A 14,353-nucleotide genomic window follows, 5' to 3' on the forward strand; every position below is an offset into this window, starting at 1 on the left:
CCCATCACCTAATGAACAACCACAATACCAGTCTGGTGTAAAGCATATTTCCCATCACCTAATGAACAACTACAATACCAGTCTGGTGTAAAGCATATTTCCCATCAACCAATGAACAACCACAATACCAGTCTGGTGTAAAGCATATTTCCCATCACCTAATGAACAACTACAATACCAGTCTGGTGTAAAGCATATTTCCCATCACCTAATGAACAACTACAATACCAGTCTGGTGTAAAGCATATTTCCCATCACCTAATGAACAACTACAATACCAGTCTGGTGTAAAGCATATTTCCCATCACCTAATGAACAACTACAATACCAGTCTGGTGTAAAGCATATTTCCCATCACCTAATGAACAACCACAATACCAGTCTGGTGTAAAGCATATTTCCCATCACCTAATGAACAACTACAATACCAGTCTGGTGTAAAGCATATTTCCCATCACCTAATGAACAACCACAATACCAGTCTGGTGTAAAGCATATTTCCCATCACCTAATGAACAACCACAATACCAGTCTGGTGTAAAGCATATTTCCCATCACCTAATGAACAACCACAATACCAGTCTGGTGTAAAGCATATTTCCCATCACCTAATGAACAACCACAATACCAGTCTGGTGTAAAGCATATTTCCCATCACCTAATGAACAACCACAATACCAGTCTGGTGTAAAGCATATTTCCCATCACCTAATGAACAACCACAATACCAGTCTGGTGTAAAGCATATTTCCCATCACCTAATGACCAACCACAATACCAGTCTGGTGTAAAGCATATTTCCCATCATCTAATGAACAACCACAATACCAGTCTGGTGTAAAGCATATTTCCCATCACCTAATGAACAACCACAATACCAGTCTGGTGTAAAGCATATTTCCCATCACCTAATGAACAACCACAATACCAGTCTGGTGTAAAGCATATTTCCCATCACCTAATGACCAACCACAATACCAGTCTGGTGTAAAGCATATTTCCCATCACCTAATGAACAACCACAATACCAGTCTGGTGTAAAGCATATTTCCCATCACCTAATGACCAACCACAATACCAGTCTGGTGTAAAGCATATTTCCCATCACCTAATGAACAACCACAATACCAGTCTGGTGTAAAGCATATTTCCCATCACCTAATGAACAACCACAATACCAGTCTGGTGTAAAGCATATTTCCCATCACCTAATGAACAACCACAATACCAGTCTGGTGTAAAGCATATTTCCCATCACCTAATGACCAACCACAATACCAGTCTGGTGTAAAGCATATTTCCCATCACCTAATGAACAACCACAATACCAGTCTGGTGTAAAGCATATTTCCCATCACCTAATGAACAACCACAATACCAGTCTGGTGTAAAGCATATTTCCCATCACCTAATGAACAACCACAATACCAGTCTGGTGTAAAGCATATTTCCCATCACCTAATGAACAACCACAATACCAGTCTGGTGTAAAGCATATTTCCCATCACCTAATGAACAACCACAATACCAGTCTGGTGTAAAGCATATTTCCCATCACCTAATGAACAACCACAATACCAGTCTGGTGTAAAGCATATTTCCCATCACCTAATGAACAACCACAATACCAGTCTGGTGTAAAGCATATTTCCCATCACCTAATGAACAACCACAATACCAGTCTGGTGTAAAGCATATTTCCCATCACCTAATGAACAACCACAATACCAGTCTGGTGTAAAGCATATTTCCCATCACCTAATGAACAACCACAATACCAGTCTGGTGTAAAGCATATTTCCCATCACCTAATGAACAACCACAATACCAGTCTGGTGTAAAGCATATTTCCCATCACCTAATGAACAACCACAATACCAGTCTGGTGTAAAGCATATTTCCCATCACCTAATGAACAACCACAATACCAGTCTGGTGTAAAGCATTCTGGGCTGTATTGACGTATCCTGAAAATGACATCTGCTGCTTTAAATTGAACGGTCTTAAATCTCAGTTATTGTTTTCAAATCTACAAACAAAAATCTATTTTCTTTACTTTCAGAGTGCGAGCTGATCAAGGGGTCGAACACGTAGATATTGCCAGATGTTCCCTGTCCGATGAACAGGCCGTGGAAGCGTCAATGCTGGCGAAAGTGTCCACAACCAGAGCTAATTAAACTGTTCTGTGTTCTCTTTCTCTCTTCCTCTCTGCCTGTCTTGTTGTACATGGAACCTGTCTCACATGCACAGTTTGGAGGAAGAAGGATACCTTGACCTGTCGAATTATATCCACCTCTTCTGTGTGGAATGTGTTCCTACCTCATCTGTGGGCAGATCTGCAGCATTTCACAGAGAGTTGGAATGATCACCCTTTAAGTACAGGGGTGAACCTGACACCTCACCAGCTGTGGCATATCGGAATGCTCCGAACACCTGTGCACATTTTTGTTTTTGCCTTAGCACTACACAGCTGATTCAAATGATCAAGTTATCATCAAGTGGTATTCATGTCTAATAATGACATTATCTTCTATTGTTTTGTCCTCATGTCTGTTTTTCAGCATAAAGTACTCTGTAGCCACTTAGTGTGGACACCAGGTGAGACCACACACACACACACAATAACAGTCTCTCTCCTTCACTTCATCCCTCTCCCCCTTCTCCCTAAATATTCTAGGTTATATCAGCTGTGTTGGTGAACCCCTCCCGCATCTGAACTGGCTGACACAGAGGGCACAGCGTGATCAGAGGTGAGAGGTCAGGTCAACAGGAAGTATTATTAAAGAGATGCTTTACATTGTAATACAGATAGAAATGCAGTAGTCCCAGAGTTAATGATCCCAGGTCAGTTTATATTATACAGGAAGTATTACTAAAGAGATGCAGTAGTCCCAGAGTTAATGATCCCAGGTCAGTTTATATTATACAGGAAGTATTACTAAAGAGATGTAGTAGTCCCAGAGTTAATGATCCCAGGTCAGTTTATATTATACAGGAAGTATTACTAAAGAGATGTAGTAGTCCCAGAGTTAATGATCCCAGGTCAGTTTATATTATACAGGAAGTATTACTAAAGAGATGTAGTAGTCCCAGAGTTAATGATCCCAGGTCAGTTTATATTATACAGGATTATTAAAGAGATGTAGTAGTCCCAGAGTTAATGATCCCAGGTCAGTTTATATTATACAGGAAGTATTATTAAAGAGATGTAGTAGTCCCAGAGTTAATGATCCCAGGTCAGTTTATATTATACAGGAAGTATTACTAAAGAGATGCTTTACATTGAAATACAGATAGAGATGCAGTAGTCCCAGAGTTAATGATCCCAGGTCAGTTTTGCATTTCACCTCCTGATGATTAAGATGACTGACCGTGTTAGAATAAAAAAAGCAAAGCTCAATCATTAATCATCATCTCTGTCCATCTGTCTCTCGTTTGATGTGAGAGAGGAAGCCAGTCCCGTCATCGCCACCTCACCCGCTCTTAAGATAACCTTCGGGCCAACTGGGGGCCCAAGGCTGGTTAGGAGACACTGCTAGAAACACTGTAATTGTGATAAACTGAGAGAATATATTAGGGTAGCACTGTAATTTATTAGTCGTATTCTGTCTGCCTTCGTTCTTACCTCTTTCCTTTCCTGTCTTCTGCACCTCGTCCTTCATCCTCGTTTTAGAATGCACACCAGATATGTGCATTGAAGTACAGATTTGTAACTTGTATTTATAATATAATATTACAATTATCATAATTATAGTGCATGTATTATGTATTTACACCTGGATAATGAACTTCTTTCAATAAAGTGTTTCACATTCTCTACTAGTTGATATTAAGCATCTCATTGAAATACTATCCTGTGTCCTCAGATTAATGCAGATGAAGGGAGTTAGATACGCATAGGTGTATTTCTGTATATATGAATTACAAATCAGCCTTTACTTAAATCATGTTTCTAGTCTATTGCATAGCTACAATGTGTAATCATTGATGTCCCAGGAGCAGGAGTGGTAAACACTGTTGAAGTGTATAATTGTAATACCTACATGCAGACACAGCATCATTCAGAGAATGGAGTTTGATACACCTGGTATTGGATATGACTGGAAAGTAATGTAGTTTCAGACACCTGGTATTGGATATGACTGTAAAGTAATGTAGTTTCAGACACCTGGTATTGGATATGACTGTAAAGTAATGTAGTTTCAGACACCTGGTATTGGATATGACTGTAAAGTAATGTAGTTCCACTCCCCTGGTATTGGATATGACTGTAAAGTAATGTAGTTTCAGACACCTGGTAGTGGATATGACTGTAAAGTAATGTAGTTTCAGACACCTGGTATTGGATATGACTGTAAAGTAATGTAGTTCCACTCCCCTGGTATTGGATATGACTGTAAAGTAATGTAGTTTCAGACACCTGGTATTGGATATGACTGTAAAGTAATGTAGTTCCACTCCCCTGGTATTGGATATGACTGTAAAGTAATGTTGTTCCAGACACCTGGTATTGGATATGACTGTAAAGTAATGTAGTTCCACTCCCCTGGTATTGGATATGACTGTAAAGTAATGTAGTTTCAGACACCTGGTATTGGATATGACTGTAAAGTAATGTAGTTCCACTCCCCTGGTATTGGATATGACTGTAAAGTAATGTAGTTTCAGACACCTGGTATTGGATATGACTGAAAAAGAATGTCTCAGAGATTCATACCTGAACTGCAGCTTTACTTGCCAAGGAAGAGAACATGATCAGTCAAGGTATTGAATGTACAGGCTACAATGTGGGGATCTCATGCATGGTAATTTTTTTTATTTTTTTTTTATTTTACCTTTATTTAACCAGGTAGGCAAGTTGAGAACAAGTTCTCATTTACAATTGCGACCTGGCCAAGATAAAGCAAAGCAGTTCGACAGATAAAACGACACAGAGTTACACATGGAGTAAAAACAAACATACAGTCAATAATGCAGTATAAACAAGTCTATATACAATGTGAGCAAATGAGGTGAGAAGGGAGGTAAAGGCAAAAAAAGGCCATGATGGCAAAGTAAATACAATATAGCAAGTAAAATACTGGAATGGTAGTTTTGCAATGGAAGAATGTGCAAAGTAGAAATAAAAAAATAATGGGGTGCAAAGGAGCAAAATAAATAAATAAATTACAATTAAATACAGTTGGGAAAGAGGTAGTTGTTTGGGCTAAATTATAGGTGGGCTATGTACAGGTGCAGTAATCTGTGAGCTGCTCTGACAGTTGGTGCTTAAAGCTAGTGAGGGAGATAAGTGTTTCCAGTTTCAGAGATTTTTGTAGTTCGTTCCAGTCATTGGCAGCAGAGAACTGGAAGGAGAGGCGGCCAAAGAAAGAATTGGTCTTGGGGGTGACTAGAGAGATATACCTGCTGGAGCGTGTGCTACAGGTGGGAGATGCTATGGTGACCAGCGAGCTGAGATAAGGGGGGACTTTACCTAGCAGGGTCTTGTAGATGACATGGAGCCAGTGGGTTTGGCGACGAGTATGAAGCGAGGGCCAGCCAACGAGAGAGTACAGGTCGCAATGGTGGGTAGTATATGGGGCTTTGGTGATAAAACGGATTGCACTGTGATAGACTGCATCCAATTTGTTGAGTAGGGTATTGGAGGCTATTTTGTAAATGACATCGCCAAAGTCGAGGATTGGTAGGATGGTCAGTTTTACAAGGGTATGTTTGGCAGCATGAGTGAAGGATGCTTTGTTGCGAAATAGGAAGCCAATTCTAGATTTAACTTTGGATTGGAGATGTTTGATATGGGTCTGGAAGGAGAGTTTACAGTCTAACCAGACACCTAAGTATTTGTAGTTGTCCACGTATTCTAAGTCAGAGCCGTCCAGAGTAGTGATGTTGGACAGGCGGGTAGGTGCAGGTAGCGATCGGTTGAAGAGCATGCATTTAGTTTTACTTGCATTTTTGCAGTTTTACTGTAATAACTACAGTACATGATCAGTGAATATATTCAATGTACAGGCTACAATGTGGGGATCTCATGCATGGTAATAACTACAGTACATGATCAGTGAATATATTCAATGTACAGGCTACAATGTGGGGATCTCATGCATGGTAATAACTACAGTACATGATCAGTGAATATATTCAATGTACAGGCTACAATGTGGGGATCTCATGCATGGTAATAACTACAGTACATGATCAGTCAAGGTATTGAATGTACAGGCTACAATGTGGGGATCTCATGCATGGTAATAACTACAGTACATGATCAGTGAATATATTCAATGTACAGGCTACAATGTGGGGATCTCATGCATGGTAATAACTACAGTACATGATCAGTGAATATATTCAATGTACAGGCTACAATGTGGGGATCTCATGCCTGGTAATAACTACAGTACATGATCAGTGAATATATTCAATGTACAGGCTACAATGTGAGGATCTCATGCCTGGTAATAACTACAGTACATGATCAGTGAATATATTCAATGTACAGGCTACAATGTGGGGATCTCATGCATGGTAATAACTACAGTACATGATCAGTGAATATATTCAATGTACAGGCTACAATGTGGGGATCTCATGCACGGTAATAACTACAGTACATGATCAGTGAATATATTCAATGTACAGGCTACAATGTGGGGATCTCATGCCTGGTAATAACTACAGTACATGTGTATATAGGTCTTGCATCCTTGGCACAGTAAAGTTATTATATTCTACTCAATCCGTAGGCTTCATTAATGCCACTCAGACTTGAAGTTGATACAACAACTATGATAGCGGAGGTTCATAGACTAATACTCACACCAAACGTTTTAGGGTCCATACACAGATCGGCTATATACTGTAGCTAGCTACACATCCATAGGCATACAGTTATTTTTATCCTCCACTACACAATAAGAAAGTAAATAGGGAGCTAGCTATGTTACTTCAGCTGCATTGCACGGCAAGGCAAGTTTACACAATTGTACATTAAATTTGCAGTAAATGCTTTGGCTAGCTAGATTCTTTACATCCACTGTTTCACATGACGACAGCCTGGTTTGCTGGTTTTCTCAGGAGTCCCTAAAATATTAAACAACATGAATTAACTTTCCAATCTTTGGGGATCTCAGACGATAGGAAAGAGAGGTTGAATAGGCTAGTAATAGGGGATGCAACAATTTTGGCGGGAAAATTTAGAAAGAGAGGGTCCAGATTATCTAGCCCGACTGATTTGCAGGGATACAGACTTTTCAGTTCTTTCAGAATATCAGCTGTCTGGATTTGGGTGAAGGAGAAGCAGGGGGGTTGGGCAACTTGCTGCAGGGGGTGCTGAGATGTTGGCCAGTGTAGGGGTAGCCAGGTGAAAAGCGTGGAAAAATGCTAATTGAAATGATCAATTATCGTAGATTTATCGGTGGTGACAGTGTTTCCTAGCCTCAGTGCAGTGGACAGCTGGGAGGAGTTGCTCTTATTCTCCATGGACTTTACAGTGTCCCAGAAGGAGGTGCTCTTATTCTCCATGGACTTTACAGTGTCCTAGAAGGAGGTGCTCTTGTTCTCCATGGACTTTGCAGTGTCCCAAAACTTTCTGGAATTAGTGCTACAGGAAGAACATTTCTGTTTGAAAAAGGCTTAGCTTTCCTAACTGACTTAGTATATTGGTTCCTGATTTCCCTAACAAGTTGCGTATCGCGGGGGCGATTCGATGCTAATGCACAACGCCACGGGATGTTTTTTGTGCTGGTCAAGGGCAGTCAAGTCTGGGGTGAACCAAGGGCTATATCTGTTCTTAGTTCTACATTTTTTGAATGGGGCATGCTTATTTAAGATGGAGAAGAAAGCACTTTTGAAGAGCAACCAGGCATCCTCTACTTGCAGGATGAGGTCAATATTCTTCCAGGATACCCGGGCCAGGTCGATTAGAAAGGCCTGCTCGCTGAAGTGTTTTAGGGAGTGTTTGAAAGTGATGAGGGATGGTCGTTTGACCGCGGACCCATTACACATGCAGGCAGTGATCACTGAGATCCTGGTTAAAGACAGCAGAGGTATATTTAGAGGGCAGGTTGGTCAGGATGATATCTAAGAGGGTGCCCATGTTTACGGATTTAGGGTTGTACCTGGTAGGTTCCTTGATAATTTGTGTGAGATTGAAGGCATCTAGCTTAGATTGTAGGATGGCCGGGGTGTTAAGCATGTCCCAGTTTAGGTCATCTAACAGTATGAACTCTGAAGATAGATGGGGGCGATCAATTCACATATGGTGTCCGTGGCACAGCTGGGGGCTGAGAGGGGTCTGTAACAAGCGGCAATGGTGAGAGACTTGTTTCTGGAAAGGTGGATTTTAGAAGTAGAAGCTCAAATTGTTTGGGTTTAAACCTGGAGAGTAGGACAGAACTCTGCAGACTATCTCTGCAGTAGATTGCAGCTCCGCTCCCTTTGGCAGTTCTATCTTGTTGGAAAATGTTATAATTAGGGATGGACATTTCTGGATTTTTGGTGGCCTTACTAAGCCAGGACTCGGGGCTAGGACACGGGGTTAGTAGAGTGTGCTAAAGCAGTGAATAAAACAAACTTAGGGAGGATGCTTCTAATGTTAACATGCATGAAACCAATGCTTTTACGATTACAGAAGTCTACAAATGAGAGCACCTGGGGAATAAGAGTGATGCAGGGCCTGGGTTAAACTCTACATCACCAGACGAACAGAGGAGGAGTAGGATAAGGGTACGGCTAAAGGCTAAAGGCTATAAGAACTGGTCGTCTAGTGCGTTCGGAACAGAGAGTTAAAGGACCAGGTTGCTGGTTGCGAAATAATATATTCAAGACATAATGTACAGACAAGGGTATGGTAGAATGTGAGTACAGTGGAGGTAAACCTTGGCATTGAGTGACGATGAGAGAGGTTTTGTCTCTAGAGGCACCATTTAAGCCAGTTGTGGTCACCACATGTGTGGGGGGTGGAACATAAGGCATATTGAGCAGGGCTAGGGGCTCTACAGTGAAATAAGACAAAAAATACTAACCAAAACAGAAATAGATAAGGCATATTGACATTAGGGAGAGGCATGTGTAGCCGAGTGATCATAGGGTCCAGTGAATAGCTAGGCGAGCTGGAGGCACAGCGATTCAGACAGCTAGCGGGCCGGGGATAGCAGCAGGCTAGCAGATGGGCTTCAGGATGGGCAACGGGAGAGTCTGTTGAAACCCCCTCGGAAGGTTACATCGGCAGACCAGTCGTGATGGATCAGCGGGGCTCCGTGTCAACAGCAAAGATAGAAGAGGTATTGAAGCCCAGAAATTATCTGATGGAATTCTTCGGCTAGCCGGCTAGTCGGGAGATGGGCCTAGTTCTTGGCTAGCTCCAGGCTAACTGGTGCTTGCTTCGGGACAGAGAGGTTAGATAGGAGTAGCCACTCGGATAGCAGCTGGCTGAGATGAGCCAGAGTAAAGATTCAGAGCTTGCAGTTGGAATCCAGAGATGTGGTAGAGAAAAGCAGACCGCTAGCAGTGGCTAACTGACTACTAGCTAGTAGCTAGCTTCTGAACAGGGTTCCGGTTCAAAAGTGTAAAATAGCAGATCTATACCACATTGGGTGAGGCGGGTTGCAGGAAAGTACGTTCGGTCTGTAGATGGAAAATGAGATTAAAAATAACAAAAATACATTTGAAGTTGGAAGTTTGTTTTTCAACCACTTTACAAATGTCTTGTTAACAAACTATAGTTTTGGCAAGTCGGTTAGGACATCTACTTTGTGTATGACACAAGTCATTTTTCCAACAATTGTTTACAGACAGATTATTCCACTTCTAATTCACTGTATCACAATTCCAGTGGGTCAGACGTTTACATACACTAAGATGACTGTGCCTTTAAATAGCTTGGAAAATTCCTGAAAATTATCTCATGGATTTAGAAGCTTCTGTTGGGCTAATTGACATCATTTGAGTCAATTGGAGTCCTACCTTCAAACTCAGTAACTCTTTGCTTGATTGACATCATGGGAAAATCATGAAATCATCATCATGAAATCAGCCAAGACCTGAGAGAAAGTAGTACGCAAGTATAAACACCATGGGACCACGCAGCCGTCATACCGCTCAGGGAGGAGACGTGTTCTGTCTCCTAGAGATGAACGTACTTTGGTGCGAAAAGTGCAAATCAATCCCAGAACAACAGCAAAGGACCTTGAAAAGATGCAGGAGGAAACAGGTACAAAAGTATCTATATCCACAGTAAAATGAGTCCTATATCGACATAACCTGAAAGGCCGCTCAGCAAGGAAGAAGCCACTGCTCTAAAACCGGAGCAGCTCACAGATCACTAGCCCATCTGTAAACAGCCCATCCAACTACCTCATCCCCATACTGTATTCATGTATTTATCTTGCTCCTTTGCACCCCAGTATCTCTACTTCACCCCGCACATTCAACTTGTGCACATCTACCATTCCAGTGTTTAATTGCTATATTGTAATTACTTTGCCACCATGGCCTATTTATTGCCTTACCTCCCTTATCTTACCTCATTTGCACTCACTGTATATACTTTTCTTTTTTTCTACTGTATTGTTGACTGTGTGTTTTGTTTATTCCATGTGTAACTCTGTGTTGTTGTTGGTGTCGAACTGATGTGCTTTATCTCAGGTTCCGCTAACGGAAACCCCACCCAACCTTCCGCTGAAAAGGCAGAGCGGGAAATTCAAAGATATTTTTTTGAAATATTTAACTTTCAGACATTAACATGTCCAATACAGCAAATGAAAGATAAACATCTTGTTAATCTACCCATTGTGTCCGATTTTTTAAATGGCTTACAGCGAAAACACAACAGATATTTATGTTAGATCACCACCAAATCCAAAAAAACACACATCCATTTTTCCCAGCCAAAGATAGGGTCACAAAAGCAGAATTAGAGACAAAAGTAAAAACTAACCTTTGATAATCTTCATCAGATGACACTCATATGACATCATGTTACACAATACATTTATGTTTTGTTCGATAATATGCATATATATATCCACAAATCTCGGTTTACATTGGCGCCATGTTCAGAAATGCCTCCAAAATATCCGGAGGAATTATAGAAAGCTACGCCAGATAACAGAAATACTCATAAACTTTTGCGAAAGATACATGTTCTACATATAATTAAAGATACACTGGTTGTTAATGCAACCGCTGTGTCAGATTTTTTTCTAAACGTTATGAAAAAAGCATACCATGCAATAATCTGAGACGGCGCTCAGAAGTAAATATATTTCTCCGCCTTGTTGGAGTCAACAGAAATACAAAATTACATCATAAATATTCCTTTACCTTTGATGATCTTTCATCAGAATGCAGTGCAAGGAATCCTAGTTCGGCAATAAATTGTTGTTTTGTTCCATAATGTCCATTACTAGTGTCCAATTAGCTACTTTTGCTAGCACGTTTAGTTCACATGTCCAAAAGCTGGCGCTGGTCCAGGCGACCTCGGACGAAAACTTCAAAAAGTTATATTCCAGGTCGAATAAACTGGTCAAACTAAGTAGAGAATTAATCTTCAGGATGTTATTATCATATATATCCAATAACGTTCCAACCGGAGCATTCGTTTTGTCTACAGAGTAATGGAACACAAGGCGATATAATGACTACTGCGTAACCAGGAACTGGCATTCTGCCAGACCAGTGACTCAAATAACTGCCATCCGGTCCCCCATCACACTAGGGGCTTCATTCCACGTTCTACTGACTGTTGACATCTAGTGGAAGGTGTAGGAAGTGCGAACAGATCCATATCTTATTTGGATGTGAATAGGCGATGAGTTGAAAATCAACCAGCCCCAGAATTTCCACTTCCTGTTTGGAAGTTTGCCTGCCCTATGAGTTCTGTTTTACTCACACACATAATTCAAACAGTTTTAGAAACTTCCGAGTGTTTTCCATCCAATAGTAATAATAATATGCATATATTAGCATCTGGGACTGAGTAGGAGGCAGTTCACTATGGGCACGCTATTCATCCAAAGTGAAAATGCTGCCCCCTATCCCTAAAAGGATGGCCAGGTCGCAGTTGTAAATGAGAACTTGTTCTCAACTAGCTGGTTAAATAAAGGTGAAATAAATAAACATTTAGATAGTACTTTTTGGAGAAATGTCCACTGGTCCAATGAAAGAAAAATAGAACTGTTTGGCCATAATGACTATCGTTATGTTTGGAGGAAAAAGGGTGAGGCTTGCAAGCCGAAGAACACCATCCCAACCGTGAAGCAGCATCATGTTGTGGGGGTGCTTTGCTGCAGGAGGGACTGGTGCACTTCACAAAATAGATGTTATCATGAGGCAGGAAAATTATATGGATATATTGAAGCAACATCTCAAGACATCAGTCAGGAAGCTAAAGGTTGGTTGCAATTGGGTCTTCCAAATGGACAATGACCCCAAGCATACTTCCAAAGTTGTGGAAAAATGGCTTAAGGACAACAAAGTCAAGGTATTGGAGTGGCCATCACAAAGCCCTGATCTCAATCCTATAGAACATTTGTGGGCAAAACTGAAAAAGCGTGTGTGAGCAAGGAGGCCTACAAACCTGACTCAGTTACACCAGCTCTGTCAGGAGGAATGGGCAAAAATTCACCCAACTTATTGTGGGAAGCTTGTAGAAGGCTACCCGAAACATTTGACCCAAGTTAAACAATTTAAAGGCAATGCTACCAAATACGAATTGAGTGTATGTAAACTTCTGACCCACTGGGATTGTGATGATAGAAATAAAAGCTGAAATAAATAATTCTCTCTACTGTTATTCTGACATTTCACATTCTTAAAATAAAGTGGTGATCCTAACTGACCTACGACAGGGAATGTTTACTAGGATTAAAAATGTCAAGAATTGTGAAAAACTGAGTTTAAATGTATTTGGCTAAGGTGTATGTAAACTTATGACTTCAAATGTATATACAAAATATATACGAAGAAAAAAAAACGATATACAAGAGATGGGACAAGACAATCAAAACAGACGTCGCATCTTGGAAGTGGTCATGTGGGTGTAATTGACCAGGCATTCCGTTGCCAGCATTTGACCATTACTCTCTATAGCAGCTGTTGAAAATGGTGTGCACCTGCGTGCGCGTGTGCGCTAGTGTGTTGGTGGTGTGTGCAGATGCACGTGTGTGTGCCTGTTCAAAATCAAGCTCATTGCAACGGGTCCAATTAAGGACTAATTACGATCCTAATGTCTGGTTCAATATAATTGATTAAGAAATCAATTAGCTTTTAAAATGTAGTAGTTCTGCTAACTAAGAATGTCAATGCCTTGAACCAGCCTTTGTGGTCTGAGGAGAGAGAGATGACATGTCTGTTCTAGGCCTGCGGCTCAAATGGCAATCTATTCCCAATAGAGTGGACTAGTTTTAACCAGTAGGGCACCAAAATACTGTCGGAAATAGGTCGCTATTTGGGACTCTTAATTGTCAGTATTGCAGTGTTTATTTAAACAGTAACTGTAGAGATGAATCACAGGAATAACGAGGGATATAGAAGATCACACTGTGTATAAATATGAGTAGAGACAAATATTATAGCCCCGAGGCAGCAGGGCGTTCTGGTCTGATGATGCTGGCAGATAAAACAGATACTCCACAGAGCACCTGAGGTTTAAATACGGTACTCATGTTAAATAGAGACTGTCTGTCCCAAATGGCACGCTATTCCCTATATACTTTTGCCCAGAGCCCTATGGGACACTATAAAGGGAATAGGGATCCCATATGTGACACAGCTCTCTGTTAGATCGCTGTACAGTCTGTCAGTATGCGGTTCACTGAGGCAACACAGCAGCAACTTGACAGCATGGCCCACCTGGTACTAGATGAACACAGCAGCAACTTGACAGCATGGCCCACCTGGTACTAGATCACACAGCAGCAACTTGACAGCATGGCCCACCTGGTACTAGATGAACACAGCAGCAACTTGACAGCATGGCCCACCTGGTACTAGATGAACACAGCAGCAACTTGACAGCATGGCCCACCTGGTACTAGATGAACACAGCAGCAACTTGACAGCATGGCCCACCTGGTACTAGATGAACACAGCAGCAACTTGACAGCATGGCCCACCTGGTACTAGATCACACAGCAGCAACTTGACAGCATGGCCCACCTGGTACTAGATCACACAGCAGCAACTTGACAGAATGGCCCACCTGGTACTAGATCACATAGCAGCAACTTGACAGCATGGCCCACCTGGTACTAGATCACATAGCAGCAACTTGACAGCATGGCCCACCTGGTACTAGATCACACAGCAGCAACTTGACAGCATGGCCCACCTGGTACTAGATGAACACAGCAGC

Source organism: Oncorhynchus kisutch, linkage group LG14 (assembly GCF_002021735.2).
Source record: "Oncorhynchus kisutch isolate 150728-3 linkage group LG14, Okis_V2, whole genome shotgun sequence".
NCBI classification, from domain to species: Eukaryota; Metazoa; Chordata; class Actinopteri; order Salmoniformes; family Salmonidae; genus Oncorhynchus; species Oncorhynchus kisutch.